At 39.2% G+C, this 15,352-nt stretch overlaps 1 protein-coding gene across 1 annotated transcript in view; it reads left to right on the top strand.

The window, feature by feature from the left end:
• The window catches only part of TENM1 (teneurin transmembrane protein 1), an 854,561-nt gene that overhangs the window by 654,441 nt on the left and 184,768 nt on the right, over positions 1-15,352 (top strand). The window lies entirely within an intron of this gene.

A 15,352-nucleotide genomic window follows, 5' to 3' on the forward strand; every position in this document is an offset into this window, starting at 1 on the left:
AGATTACAATTAATTATCTATTCTGTTGTTGATGGGTATTTTAGGTGTGTCCATTTTATTGGCTAGTACATATAATACTTCTATGAACAATCTTATACATAGCTTTCCATGAGCATATGCTTGCTTATACTTACGTTGAATAAATACTGAGAAGTGTAATCGCTGAGCCACAGGATATGCATATCGAACCTTAGCGGATAATGTCGGAGCTTTCCAAAGTGGGTGTGCCAATTTACATAATCAACCCATAGTGTATGAGATTTTCTACTACTTCACATGGTCATCAGCACTTATTACTGTCAAGCTTTTAGATTTTAACCATTCTTCTGGGTGCATAGAGGTATTTCATTGTTATTGTATTTTTTATCTTCCTCATAAGTAATGATGTTAAGCATGTTTTCATATACTTTTGTACATTTGGATATTCTGCTTTTAAAGTACCTCTTCTGGTCTCTTGCCCATTATTCTGTTGGCACATGAGTCTTTTTATTATTGATTTGAAGAACTTCTGCCCTGGCTAGTGTGGGTCAGTGGATTGAGGGCCGGCCTGTGAACCAAAGGGTCGCCAGTTCGATTCCCATTCAGAGTATGTGCCTGGGTTGCGGGCTAGGTCCCCAGTAGGGGGCATGCAAGAGGCAACCACACATTGATGTTTCTCTCCCTCTTTTTCCCTCCCTTCTCCTCTCTAAAAATAAATAAATAAAATTTTTAAAAAAGAACTTTTTCAGTTTTATGTGCTGTGAATATATTCTATCATTTATAGTATGTTTTTTGTTTCTCGTTTGATGAGAAGTTCTTAATTTTCATGTAGTTCAAATTATTTGTTGCCTTCATAGTTGATATTTTTATGTATGGCTTAAATGTTTTCCTGCTCTAAGATCATGAAATAGTTTTCTAGTGTTTTGCTTTAGAAGTTTTGTAGGTTTATATTTACTACATTCTATCTGAAATTGATTTTGTATATGGGGTAAGGTGGAGATGAAATTTTTTCTAATGGATATTTGGTTTCCCATAACCATTTAATTTAAAACAGTACTCATTTCCCACTTGCCTGCAGTGCCACCTTTACCATAAATCAAGTATCCTTGTATGTTTTAGTAGCCTGTGTATTCTTCTTGGTCTATTTACCATTGTGCCAATACCCAGTGTCTAAATTAACACAGCTTTATAATAAATCTTGCTATTAGCTAGAGTATATCTTCTTACCTTATTCTGCTGCTTTTTTTTTAGTTTTTCTCCTCTAATGCTATTGTTCAAGTACATTTCTCTGCCTTTTCCCCCCACCCCAGCCTAACCCCCAGCCCTCCCCACCTCCCTCCCATTTCCACCCCCCCCCACCCCCGTTACTGTCCATGTGTCCTTTATAATTGTTCCTACAAATCCTTTGCCTTTTCCCCCTGAAATTCCCTCCCCTCTCCCCTCTGGTCACTGTCAGCCTGTTCTCAATTTCAGTATCTTTGGTTATATTTTGCTTGTTTGTTTGTTGTGTTGATCTGCTGCTTTTTTTACTGATCACTATTTACACACATGTACAAACACAGACATAACAACTGCCGAGATGTAGATTGAGGTTGCATTGGACTACATTTTGGGCAATTGGCATCTTTCCTTTTGAATTTTTTAATTGATGAACTTTCTATAGCTCTTCATTTATCCTGGCCTTCTCTAATAACTTTTCTGATTTAAGTCTTGCAAATTTACTAGATACATGACATCGAGACACCATTATAAGTGGTATTTTCTTTCTTTTTTAATTATAGTTATTGATTATGTTATTACAGTTGTCCCGATTTTTCCCTCTTTGCTCCCCTCCAATCCCTCAGGCAATCCCCCCACCATTGTTCATGTCCATGGGTCATGCGTGTAAGTTCTTTGGCTAGTCCATTTCCTATACTGTACTTTACATCCCCATGGCTATTCTGTACCCACCTACTTGTACTTCTTAATCCCCTCACCTCTTCACCTGTTCTGCCTCACCTCTCTCCCATCTGGCAACCATCAAAATGCTCTCTGTATCCATAATTCTGTCTCTGTTCTTGTTTGCTTAGTTTATTTTTTAGATTCAATTTTTGATAGATTTGTATTTTTTTTACCATTTTGTTGTTCATACTATTGACCTTCTTGTTTTTATTAAATAAGTTCCTTTAACACTTCATAAAATGATGGTTTGGTGATGATGAACTCCTTTATTTTTTTCTTATCTGCGAAGCTCTTTATCTGCCCTTCAATTCTAAATGATAGCTTTGCTGGCTAGAGCAATCTTGTCTGTAGGTCACTGCTTTTCACGACTTTGAATATTTCTTGCCAGTCCCTTCTAGCCTGCAAAGTTTCTTTTGAGAAATCAGCTGCCAGTTTGATGGGAACTGCTTTGTAGGTAACTCTCTGCTTTTCTCTCGCTGCTTTCAAGATTCTCTTCGATCTTTAACCTTTGGCATTTTAATTATGATGTGTCTTGGAGTGGGCTTCTTTGTATCCATTTTGTGTGGGACTCCGTGTTTTTGGATTTGCCTATCTATTTCCTCCACCAAATTAGGGAAGTTTAAACTCATTATTTTTTCAAATAGATTCCCAATTTCTTGCTCTTTTTCTTCTTCTGGCACCCCTATGATGTGAATGTTGGACCTCTTGAAGTTGTCCCAGAGGCTGCTTATACTATCCTCATTTTTTTAAATTCTTTTTTCTTCTTGTTCTCATTGCTTGTTTTTTGATCCCTTGTGTTCCAAATCTTTGATTTGATTGTTAGCTTCATCCACTCTGCTGTTGTTTCCCTGTAAATGGTTCTTTATTACAGTTAGTGTATCCTCCATTTCTGACCAGATCATGTTTTTGCTGCTGAGGTCCTCACTAAGTTCCTTGAGCTTCCTTATAACCACTGTTTTGAACTCTGCATCTGATAGATTGCTTATCTCCATTTCAATTAGCTCTTTTTCTGGAGTTTTGGTCTGTTCTTTCATTTGGGCCATGCTTCCTTGTCTCCTTGTTTTAGCAGCCTCCCTGTGTTTGTTTCTGTGTATTAGGTAGAGCTGCTTTGACTCCATGTCTTGGCAGTGTGGCCTAATGTAGTAGGTGTCCTACAGGTTCCAGTGGCACAGCTTCCCCTATCATCCAGGCTGGGTACTCAAGGTAAATCCTTCATGTGGGCTCAGTACACCCTCCTCTTGTAGTTGAGACTTGGTTGCTGTTGGCAGGTCAATGGGAAGGATTTATCCAGGCCAGTCAGCTGCACGGACTGACTGTGACCACTTACCACCAACCTCTGCCCTCTGTGGAGGATCAGCAGTGCAGGGACAGGGTGGTGGTGCTCCGATGTAATCTGAGCTGTCCACTGGGTGCACTGACCCTGGGGCTTCTCAGGTGGTGCAGGCCAAGGTCAGCCCTCATTATGTTCTGCCTGGGCCACCCTGCCTGAGCTATAAAGCAATCTGAGATGGCTGCTACTTGTGCTGGGCTTGGAGATTCCCAGGGAGGCCAAGCTGTGAATCTAGGCTGTTTGCTGCCAATGCTGGGCCTGGGGCTCACTTAGGTCAGCTGTTGCTTGTTTGAGAGTATTTAGGAAGTTATGCAGTATGAGCCACGACCAGCCATTCAGATGGAAAAGCAGCTTGAGTGGGCCTATAAGGTGTATGGGGTAAAGTCTCTGGGGATCTCCAGGACTGATCAAACAGTGTTGGCAAGGTTGATGGGGCATTAGATATGGCACCAGCTTGCAGGCTCTATGGCTCTGTGTGGGGAGGGTTTAGAAAAGGGACAGTGGCCTCTGCTCACCTTGATGCCAGACACTTCAGTTTCTCCCTGTATGCCACTGGTGCCTTTCAAGCTGCTACCCTGTTGCTGGAGCTCAGAGGGAGTGAGTCTGAGTAAGTGAGTCCATGTGTGGTATGTTGCTACCCTTCAAGGCCAGGCATGTCCATGGTATTCTTGCAGACAACAAAATATTCACAGAGCTGTTGGGATGTCTGGCATGCCTTTATTCACGGGTGGGAGAGCCACACGTGCTGCAAGCTGCGTGTCTATCTGCATGTCTCTTACGGCCCTTGCTCCCCAGCATGGCACCCACTGTGGCTCCTGTCCCCTTGCATGTCTCTCCTCATCATCGCCCCAGCAGGGAGTCCCTACCTGTTTAAGTACTAGAGGGAAACAAAGCTGGCAAGATGCCAGGAATTATATAATATAAGATAATTCTGTGCATGCGAGCCCACTTCATGTTATGGGAACAATTTTTTGGACTTAGTTTCAAGGCTATGAGAACACTAGTTATCAGGCCCCTCCAAGGCTATGGGAACTCTGCTTCCCTTAGCTACCTAGACACCTTGGTGAGGAAGCCAGACTGCCTCCACTTATCCTACATGTGGGTTCTCTAAGAAGAACTGCTTGGGGCTTCAGCAGTTTCTTTCACCAACTCAATCTTTGCCAGTTTTTGCAGCCTGAAATTGTGGGGACTTATCTTCCTGGCACTGGAACCCTGGGCTGGGGGTCCTAGTGTGGGGCTGGGACTCCTCACACCTGAGATATCCCTCCCAATTTTTTATTCACCACATGTGGGTGTGGGAGCAGCCCATTCCCACATGTGCTCCTCCTACCAGTCTGGATGGATGTGGTTTCTTTAATTCCATAGTTGTCAGACTTCTATTCAACTCAATTTCTGATGGTTCTGAGTGATGGTTGCTCTATATTTTAGTTGTAATTTTGATATGGTTGTGCGAAGAGGTGAGCCATGTCTGCCTACATTGCCGTCTTGACTGGAAGTCATAAGTGGTATTTTCAAAATTTCTCATTGTGTGCTATGATATAAAGGAATAACTTCAATTATTAGTATTATCATCATCATCATCAACACCATCATTATTTTAGAGAGAGGGGAAAGGACGGAGGAAGAGGGAGAGAAACATCAATGTGGGAGAGAAACATCAATCATTTGCCTCTTGTAGGCACCTCAACCTACCACCTAGGCATGTGCTCTGACTAGGAATCAAATCTGTGACCTTTCGCTTTATGGGTTGACACTCCAGCCAACTGAGCTACACTGGCCAGAGCTAAAGGAATAACTTTTTAAAACTATTTTTTCCTTTTCAGTTACACTTGATGTACAATATTATATTTATATCATTGGTATAACCCATTGGTTAGACATTTACATAACTTACTAAGTGATCCCCCAACAAACCTAGTACCCATCTGACACCATACATAGTTATTACAATATCATTGACTATATTTTCTATGTAGTACTTTACATACCCGTGATTATTTTGTAACTACCAATTTGTACCACTCACTTCACCTTTTTCACTTGTCCTTTCAACCCCTCTTCTGTCTGGCAACCATCAAAATGTCGTCTGTATCTATGAGTCTGTTTCTGGTATGCTTGTTCATTGATTTCATTTTTTGGATTTCACATGTAAGTGAAATCATACAGTATTTGTCTTCCTCTGTCTGACTTATTTTACTCAGCACAGTACCCTCTAGGTTCACCCATGTTGGTGCAGATGGCAGTAATTCAATCCTTTTTTTTTAATGGCTGAGTCATATTCCATTGAATATATGTACTACTTCTTTACCCATTCATCTAGTGATGGACAGTTAGGTTACTTCCATATCTTGGTTGGCCACTGTGAATAATGCTGCAGTGAACATATGGTTGCATATGTCTTTTCTATTTAGTGTTTTGTGTTTCTGAGGATAAATACCCAGAAGTGGAATTGCTGGGTCCTTCTTTGTCTCTTGTTATATCCTTTGTTTTAAAGTCTATATTGTCTGGTATAAGTATTTCTACCCCAGCTTTTTCTGTTTGTTCATTTCCATTTTTATGAAATATCTTTTTTCATCCCTTAATTTTCAGTCTGTATGTATCTTTCGATCTGAAGTGAGTCTCTTGTAGACAGCATATGTAAGGGTGTTTTTTTTCTTATCCATTCAGCCACCTTATGTCTTTTGATTGGACCATTTAATCCATTTGCATTTGAAGTAATTGTTGATAGGTATGTATTTATTACTGTTCTAGTATTCATTTGTTTTATTTTTTCTTCTTATAAAGAAAATCCTTTAACATTTCTTGTAATACTAGTTTGGTGGTGATGAACACCTTTAGCTTTTTCTCATCTGGGAAGCTCTTTATCTGTCCTTCGATTCTAAATTACAGCCTTGCTGGGTAGAGTAATCTTGGTCGTAGGTCCCGGCTTTTCATCACTTTGAATATTTCATGCCAATCCCTTCAGGCCTGAAATGTTTCTGTTGAGAAATCACCTGACAGTTTTATGGGAACTCCCTTTTGTGTAACTAACTGCTTTTCTCTTGCTGCTTTGAAGATTCTCTCTTTGTCTGCAACCTTTGTCATTTTAATTATGATGTGTCTTGGTGTGGGCCTCTTTGGGTTAATCTTGTTTGGGGAGCTCTATACTTCCTGGAATTATATGTCTATTTCTTTAACCAGGTTAGGGAAGTTTTTAGTCATTATTCTTCAAATAAGTTTTTAATGTCTTGGTTTCTCTCTTCTCCTTCTGGCACGCCCATGATGTGATTGTTGGTGTGCTTGAAGTTGTCCCAGAGGCTCCTTATACTACCCTCATGTTTGTGAATTTTTTTTCTCTTTCTGCTGTTCTTATTTGGTGTTTTCTGCTACCTTGTCTTCTAAATCTCTGATATGATTCTATCCTTCATCTACTGTACTGTTGACTCCCTGTAAAGTATTTTTCATATCAGTTATTGTATTCTTCATTTCTGATTAGTTCATTTTTAATGTTTTTATCTCCATTTTTATGTTTCCTATCTATTTGTTGAAGTTCTTACTAAGTTTCTCTACTCTTCTTTAACGTTCATTGAGCATCCTTGTAACCAGTTGTTTTTTGTTGTTGTTTTAATATATTTTATTGATAATGCTATTACAGTTGTCCCAATTTTTCCCTTTTTGCCAGCCTATGCCCAGTACCACCATTCTCTCCAGCAATCCCCAACTTAGTTCATGTTCATGGGTAGTGAATATAAGTTCTGTTCCTGTCCTATTGTTTGCTTAGTTTGTTTTTTAGACTCAGTTGTTGATAGTTGTGAACTTGTTGCCATTTTAATGTTCATAGTTTTGATCTTCTTTTTCTTAGATAAATCCCTTTAACATTTCATGTAATAGTGGCTTGGTGATGATGAACTCCTTTAGTTTTTTTCTTGTCTGGGAAACTCTTTATCTCCCTTCGATTCTAACTGATAGCTTTGCTGGATAGAGTAATCTAGGTTGTAGGCCCTTGCTTTTCATCACTTTGAATACTTCTTGCCAGTCACTTTTAGCCTGCAAAGTTTTTTTTGAGAAATAAGCCAAGAGTCTTATGGGAACTCCTTTGTAGGTAACTCTATGCTTTTCTCTTGCTGCTTTTAAGATTCTCTCTTTATCTTTAACCTTTGACATTTTAATTATGATGTGTCTTGGTGTAGTCCTCTTTGGGTCCAACTTGTTTGGGACTCTGTGCTTCCCAGACTGGTATATCTATTTCCTTCACCAAATTAGGGAAGTTTTGTTTCACTATTTTTTGAAATAAGTTTTCAATTGCTTGCTCTTTCTTTTTTCCTTCCGGCACCCCTATGCTTTGAATGTTGGTACAGTTGGAGATGTCCCAGAGCCTCCTTAATCTATCCTTGTTTTTTTGAATTCTTTTTTCTTCTTTCTGTTCTGACTGAATGCTTTTTTCCTCCTTATGTTCCAAATTGTTGATTTGATTCTCAGCTTCATCCCTTCCACTGTTGGTTCCCTGTAGATTTTTCTTTATTTCACTTAATGTAACCTTCATTTCTACCCAGGTCTCTTTTATGCTGTTGAGGTATCCAGTGAGTTCCTTGAGCATCCTTATAACCAGTGTTTCGAACTCTGCATCTGATAGCTTGCTTATCTCCATTTTGTTTAGTTCTTTAGCTGGAGTTTTTTTCTGTTCTTTAATTTGGGCCATATTTCTTTGTCTTCTCAATGTGGCAGCCTCGCTGTGTTTGTTTCTGGGTATTAGGTAGAGCAGCGTTGACTCTCTGTCTTAGTAACATGGCCTATTGTAGAAAAGTGCACTTGTAAGTTGTATGGGGCACAGCCTTAGGCAATCACTTGGATGTAGCACCCTGTCACCACTCTGTGGCTATTTGTGGGTGGGCTCAGAAAGGGGACAGTGCTGTGGCCTGGCCTCTGGAATTTTGCCCAGGTTGAAGCTGTCTCCCAGCACTCGCCCTATTGCCCTTCTCTTCAATTTCTTCCTGTATGCCACTGGCACCCTTCTAGCTGTTGCCCTGGTGATGAATCCCAGAGGCGGTGGGTCTACTAAAGTCCTAAGTCAGTTACAGACCCTTTAAGAGGATTCTGCTGAGCATCCTACAGTTTCTTCTACCACCCCAACCCCCACTGGTTTTTGTAGCCAGAAATTATGGGGACTTGGCTTTCTCAGAACCCTGGGCTGGGTGGTCTGGTGTGAGACTGGGATCATGCTCCTGAGGTATCTCTCCTGATTTTTATCCACCACACATAGGTATGGGACCATCCGTTCCACATGTCCACGCCTCTCCACCTCTCCACACCTCTCCATGCATCTCCATGTTTCTGACCCTCCTACCTGTCAGAATGATTGTTGTTTTAAAAATTCTTGCTTGTCAAGCTTCCATACTACTCCTTTTTCTAATGAATCTGGGTGATATTTGTTTTGTAGTCTAGTTGTAATTTTTGCTGTAGTTGTACGAGGAGGTGAAGTGTGTTTATCCATGCCTCCATCATGACTGGAAGTCATAACCAGTGTTTTGACCTCTATATCTGGTAGATTGCTCGTGTCCATTTTGTTTAGTTCTTGTTCTGGAGTTTTGTTTGTTCTTTTGTTTGGAATATGTTTCTTTGTGTCCTCATTCTGGCTGCCTCCCTGTGTTTGCTTCTGTGTATTAGGTTGAGCTGCTACGTCTTCTGGTCTGGTAGAATGTCCTTATATAAATGGTGCCCTATAGGGCCCGGTGGTGCAGCCTCCCTGGTCACCTGAGCTGGGCACTTCAGATGAAGCTCAAGTATGGACTCTATGTACACCCTACTGTTGTAGTTGAGCTTTGATTACTGTTGGCATGTCAGTGAGACGCATTTACCCCCAGGCCAATCAGCTGTAAGGACTGGCAGCAACTATAGTAGAAGAGCTGCTGTGTAGGGGTTGACCTCATGAAGCAGGACTTACTTCATCAAGGCTCTGGTGCCTGATCGGTCAGGCCCTTGAGTGTGTCACTCATAGAGGTAGTTGTGTGGTACTCTGGTGTAGTTTGAAACTATCTACTAGGTGCACTGGCTCTGGGGCCTCTTGGGAAGTGCAGACCAAGGTCTGCCACAGACTTGACCTGCCTGGGGCCACCCAGCATGAGCTACAAAATGATCTACAGATGGTCACTACTTGTGCTGGGCTTGGAGGCCAAGCTGTGAACTCAGACCAGCTGCTGCTAGTGCCAGGCCTGGGGACACTTACCAAGAGGTATGGGGCTCACTGAGGCCAGATGCTGCTTGTTTGGGGTTTGTGAATCTTTAAGAGATTTTAGGAAAGTCCAAAGCAGGCTGTTTGTATTGAAAAGGCACTGGAAACAGCATGAGTGGGTCCACAAGTTGGATGGGGTGGGGTGAGGTCTCAGGGAATCACCAGGTTGGGGCAAAAAGTATTAGCCAGGTTGATGGAGACTCAGATATGGCATCTGCCTGTACCTGCAGGGAAGGGGCTCAACAGAGGAGCAATGGCTTCCGCCAGCACTTCTGTTTGGGAGAAAGCTGCCCCTCCAGCACTTGCCTCAGAGCCAGACAATTCAGTTCCTCCCTGTCCCTGGCACCTTTTGAGCTGCTGCCCCAGTGCTGGAGCCCTTGCTTGGCTCCTTATGAGGGACACCTGTGAATTCCAAAGCCCTCCGACTCACTCAGCTATACAGGTCCTGCTGGTTTTCACAGTCAAAAGTTATGGGGACATCTCTTCCTGGCACTGGAACCCTAGGCTGAGGGGACTAATGTAGGGCTGAGATCCCTTGCTTTTCATGGGGCACCTCTGCAGCTGAGATACGCCTCCTGATTTTTAACCACCACAGGTGGACATGGGACCTGCCCCTCATCTTTGTCTCCATTCCTCCTACTAGACTCAATGTGGTTTCTTCTGTATAGCCTTAGTTATAGGGAGTGTGTTCAACTAGACATCAGGTGATTCTGAATGATGGCTGTTCTGTAGTTTAGTTGTAATTTTGATAGGGTCATGGGAGGATGCATGTACCACATTTAACTACTCCATCATCTCGACCAGAAGCCATAACTTGTTAAATATATATTTGCTTAGTATGTAGTGATCTTGCTAATTTCACATATTCTAATAATCTGTCTCTATGGTTTCTTATTGTTGTTTGCATATACTCAATCATACTGTCTGAATAATGATGGTATTTATTCATTCCTTGTTAATTCTTACACATTTTTCTTTTTCTTATATTATTGCACTGGTTAGAACCTGTAGAATTATGTTGTATAGAAATGATGATTAGCCCTGACCAGCATGGCTCAGTTGGCTAGAGTGTCACCTCACAGCCCAAGGGGTTGCAAGTTTGATTCCTGGATGGGGCACATACCCAGGGTGCAGGTTTGATCCACGATCTGGGCCTGTGGGAGACGGCAACTGACTGATGTTTCTCACATCAGTGTCTCTGTCTCTCTGTCTCTCTCTTCCTTCCTCTCTCTAGAAGCAATGAAAAAATGTCCTCAGGTGCAGATTGAAAAAAAAAATGAAAATTATAGTCATCTTTTCTCAGTTTCAATAACAAAAAAAATTCAACATGTCTAATAATGATGTTTGCTGTGGGTCTTTTGTAGCTAACGTTTATCAGATTAAAGTATCTTCTAGTCTTAGTATGCTATGAACTTTTAACATGGGTAGATCTTTAGTATCTTATCAAATACTTATTATTTACCTATTGAGATAATCATATGCTTTTTCTCATTTATTCCATATATGTTATATTATATGGATTGATTTTTAAATTTTAAAACAATCTTGCTTTCCTAAAATAAACACAAGTTGGTCAATATTTTATGTCATATAATGCTAGATTTCTTATATTTTGCTTAGTATTTTTGTATCCATATTTATGAGTGAGATTGGCCTGTTTTTTTTATAATATCCTTGTCAGAATTTTATATCAAGGTTTTGCCGACCTCATAAAGCATATTGTAAAGTATTTTCTCTTTTTCTATTTTTTGGAAAAGTTTATTCAAGACTGGCAATTTTTCTCCTTTCAATATTTGATATATTTACAAGTGGAGTCATCTGTGACTGTCTGTGGGAGTATTTTTCATTGTGCCGTAGGGTTCTTTAGAAACTATTCAGTTTCTACTTTTTCTTGTGTTTATTATTGTAAGTTATCCTAAGAATTTGTCTATTTCATTGAAATTTTCCAATGTATTGACAAACAATTTTGTAATATCCTCTTACATTGTTTTATGTCTATAGGATGTATAGTGATGTCATCTTACCTATTCTTGATACTGGTTATTTGGGGTCATGTATTTTGTTCTTGATCAGTCCAAACAGGGGTATATCAGTTTTATTGGTCTATGCAAATTATCAACTATTGCTTCTATTGTGTATTTATTCCTATTAAATTAATTTTAGCTTTCATAATTATTCTTTTCTTCCTTTTATCCTCTTTGAGTTTACTTTGCTCTTCTAATTTTGTAGAATAGAAGTTTGGGTCATTGTTTGTCAACTGATTTTTTTCTACCTTGTAAATTTTCCTATAAACATGAATTGAGTTAAATTGCACAAATTTTGACATGTTGCACCTTCATTCTCATTCATTTCAAAATATCTTCTAATTTTCATGATTATTTCTTCCTTGTCCTATAGTTTATTCAAAACTGTATTTCTTAATTTCCAAATATATGTGGACTTCATAGTTATCTTTTGTAACTGATTTCAAGTTTAATTCCATATTGGGCAAAAAACATGCTATAAATAATTTCAATACTTCGAAATACATTGAGACTTGCTTTATAGCCCAAAATATGGTCTATATTTGTAAATGTTCCATGTGTACTTTAAAATTATGTATATTTTATGGTTATTTACTACAGTGCTGGTTATATGTCAATTAGTTCAAATTTGTTAATCATGTTCTTCAAAATCCATATATTTCCTGATCTGTCTGTTTGTTCCATCAGTGAATGAAAAGGAGATGACATTAAGGTCTCTATAATTGTAAAGTTGCCTTTCTCTCTCTCTTTTTAAAAGATTTTATTTATTCATTTTTAGAGAAAGGGGAAGGGAAAGAGAAAGAGAGGGAGAGAAACATCAATCTGTGGTTGCCTCTGGCACGCCCCCTACTGGGGACCTTGCCCACAACCCAGGCATGTGCCCTGATGTGGAATCGAACTGGCGACCCTTTGGTTCACAGCCCACACTCAATCCACTGTACTACACCAGCCAGGGTGCTTTTTCTCTTTTTTGTTCCCTCAATTTTTCTTCAAATATTTGGCTTGATGTTTTCTTCAATATTGAAAATATCTTAGCCATTATCTAGTCAAATATTTTTTTCTGTACCCATGAGCATGACAAAAGCTCGACCAAGTCTGAGTCTTCCAGCTGCCTCTAAGAGAGCTGACAGACACTGAGAGAGGAAAAGCATCCATGAATGTCAAGCTCACCTCTCTGGGTTTTCTTTGTCTCCTGGAACTTGGCCCAATAATTCTTCACTCTTTTGTGAACTCCCGGAATATCTAACAGACTTTTAAATACTTTTTGTCTAGATATATTCATCAACAGAGAAGAGTAAAAATTTCTTAAGTCAATAGAAACAGAATTCTACCTTTAAATTTCTATATGCATACTTGACATAGTATCTCTTACCTTATTCCTGAATAATTCAGGCTTTAGAAATATTTCACTCAAGTCACTTCATCACACATATTATTAGGTAGTATTTTATTTCAGTATTGTTTTCTAACCCCCAAGTTTTATGATTATTATTGTTATTATTATTGTTGTAGTCATTGTTTCTTTGCTATCTTTCTAGGATAGTAGAAAGTTTAGTAGTCTCTGCCTCACTAATATTTCAGCCTTTCAAAGGTCCTGTTTTCTTCAGGAGTTTCATTTCAATTCCCCCTTAAATGGTCAAAAGACCTCATCTCTTTTCCCTTTGTGGACATAAATACTGCAGCCCTTGGTTATTACACATCAAGGCTGCCAGAGGGTTAATTTATATGATTACTTTTTTGGCTGTTAGCAATGTTTTTGCTTCTGGCATTTGAGAATTTCTGTCTTGTGATCTAAGGCATGCTATTTTTTAAATTATTACATTATATTCAACATTTCTAAAGGTTTATATTGAAATGGATTAAGGATAGCCTAGTCTGCCATTTTGCTGATACTGTTCATCTAGTCCTATTACTTTTTAGGAAATGGCCAGAATGATGCACTCTTATAGGCCTAAAATGAATAGTTGTATAAAGCAATAAAGGAAAATTTTTGTCTCAAATTGTTTCAGTTAGCTCTGGCCTCATTGGCTGTGACAATTTGACTTCCTATCTTAGAAAGGTGCTTTTAGTTCAGCTTTTAGTGTCTTGGGGGAGGTCATTAAGGGGAGCATAAGTACAATCTCAGGTTCACTACAAGAATTAAAATTACAAATCCAGATTATCAAGCAGAGATTCAGAACCAAAATATAGAGAGTAGGTGCTATTTCAAGATTGCCCTACTTGAACTACATTTATTAGACCAACCCCTCCTTTTTTATATTTTCTGGGACCTGAACTTTTCTTACCACTTTGGTGGGCACACATACAGGTTACCAGTCACTCTTTCCATTTACCCATTCCTATCTTGCTTTACAGCTACCACTTTGTCAGTACAGCTCTTCCTAAAGTCACCCACAATTTCCGTCTTGTTAAATCCAATGGGTACACCTCTGCTCATGTATCACTTGATCTATCAGCAATATATAGATAACTACTCCCTTCTTATAAAAGTGTCCCCTTTTGGCTTTAGTTATACCACAGTGTCCTGGGTTTTCTCTGATCACTCACTGCCTTCTCCCTCCCAGTCTCCTTTGATGGTTCCTCCTTTTTCTACTTTATCTTTAAATTATGGGCTATTTCAGGGCTCATTTTTGAAGCTCTTTGATTCTTTGTTCTTTAGGATATCATCCAGTCTCATGCTTTTAATATCACCTGTATGCTAATAATTGCCAATTTCATATCTCCAACTCAGGCCTCTCAAATTTCTCTTACTACTTAATTGATATTCTTCATTTGGCTATTAATACATTTTCTCAAAGATAATCTGTTTGCTCTTCCACCCTTATTCTTTTTTATAAATATTTTATTTATTTATTTTTAGAGAGAGGGGAAGGGAAGGAGAAAGAGAGGGAGAGAAACATCAATGTGTGGTTGTGTCTCACGTGCCCCCATCTGGGGATCTGGCCCACAACCCAGGCATGTGCCCTGACCAGGAATCGAACCAGTGACCTTTTCTACCTTTATTGTTAATGGCAGCATTATCTACCCACCTGTTTAAGCCAAAACTTTTATTTTTCCCTTTCCTTCATTCCCCATATCCAATCATGAGGGTGAAATCCTGTGAGTTCTACCTCCAAATATATTTCAAATATGCCCAATGGTCCTATTAAGTGTAAATATTATTACTGTCATTATGTAGTTACATAAGCAAGGATTAAGGCAGCATGTTAGTAATTTGCCTAAGGGCACACAGCTTTTATGTAGAGGAATCCTTATTTCAGACCCACTATTCTTCCTATGAGAGCTTCACCCTCAAAGAATACTTTTGAATGAATTAGTGAGCAAATAGATCTAGATAGTAATAAAATCCATAACCATGGCTTTATCAGAGAAACATTCTCTCCTACTGAAAAATAACTCTGCTATCTATAGAGTAGAAACCTTTGTTACAAAGAAAAAGCTTTGTTACATGTAAGATAGGGTAATACTGATATCATCACATGCCAATACCTCTTAATACATAAAACCAGTTTCAGAATTTAAGACTATGGAAGACAGACAACTTGGCTTCCAGAACTCCCTCTTTTTTTTTTTTTTAAGGATATATGGCCAATTATACCCAAAACCTATTGCATTTTTTCTGTAGGCTTTTATCTCCCTTCTCCTCCTCAAAGCAAAGGTATTCAATCAAGTAAAAGGCTTGCCAAACTTGTATTTTGGCTTCTCTACTGTCATAATTTTATTAATAATCAATATTTCTCAACAAAAAGTCAAGGGGACAGAGGAGAGAACCTCAGCAGGGCCATTGTATACCTTGATGATATAAAGTAAATATTGGGTGACATTTGGAGATAAGAAGACTGTGTATTTTAACCAAGTAGGAATCATTTT

Source organism: Desmodus rotundus, chromosome X, assembly GCF_022682495.2.
Source record: "Desmodus rotundus isolate HL8 chromosome X, HLdesRot8A.1, whole genome shotgun sequence".
NCBI lineage: Eukaryota > Metazoa > Chordata > Mammalia > Chiroptera > Phyllostomidae > Desmodus > Desmodus rotundus.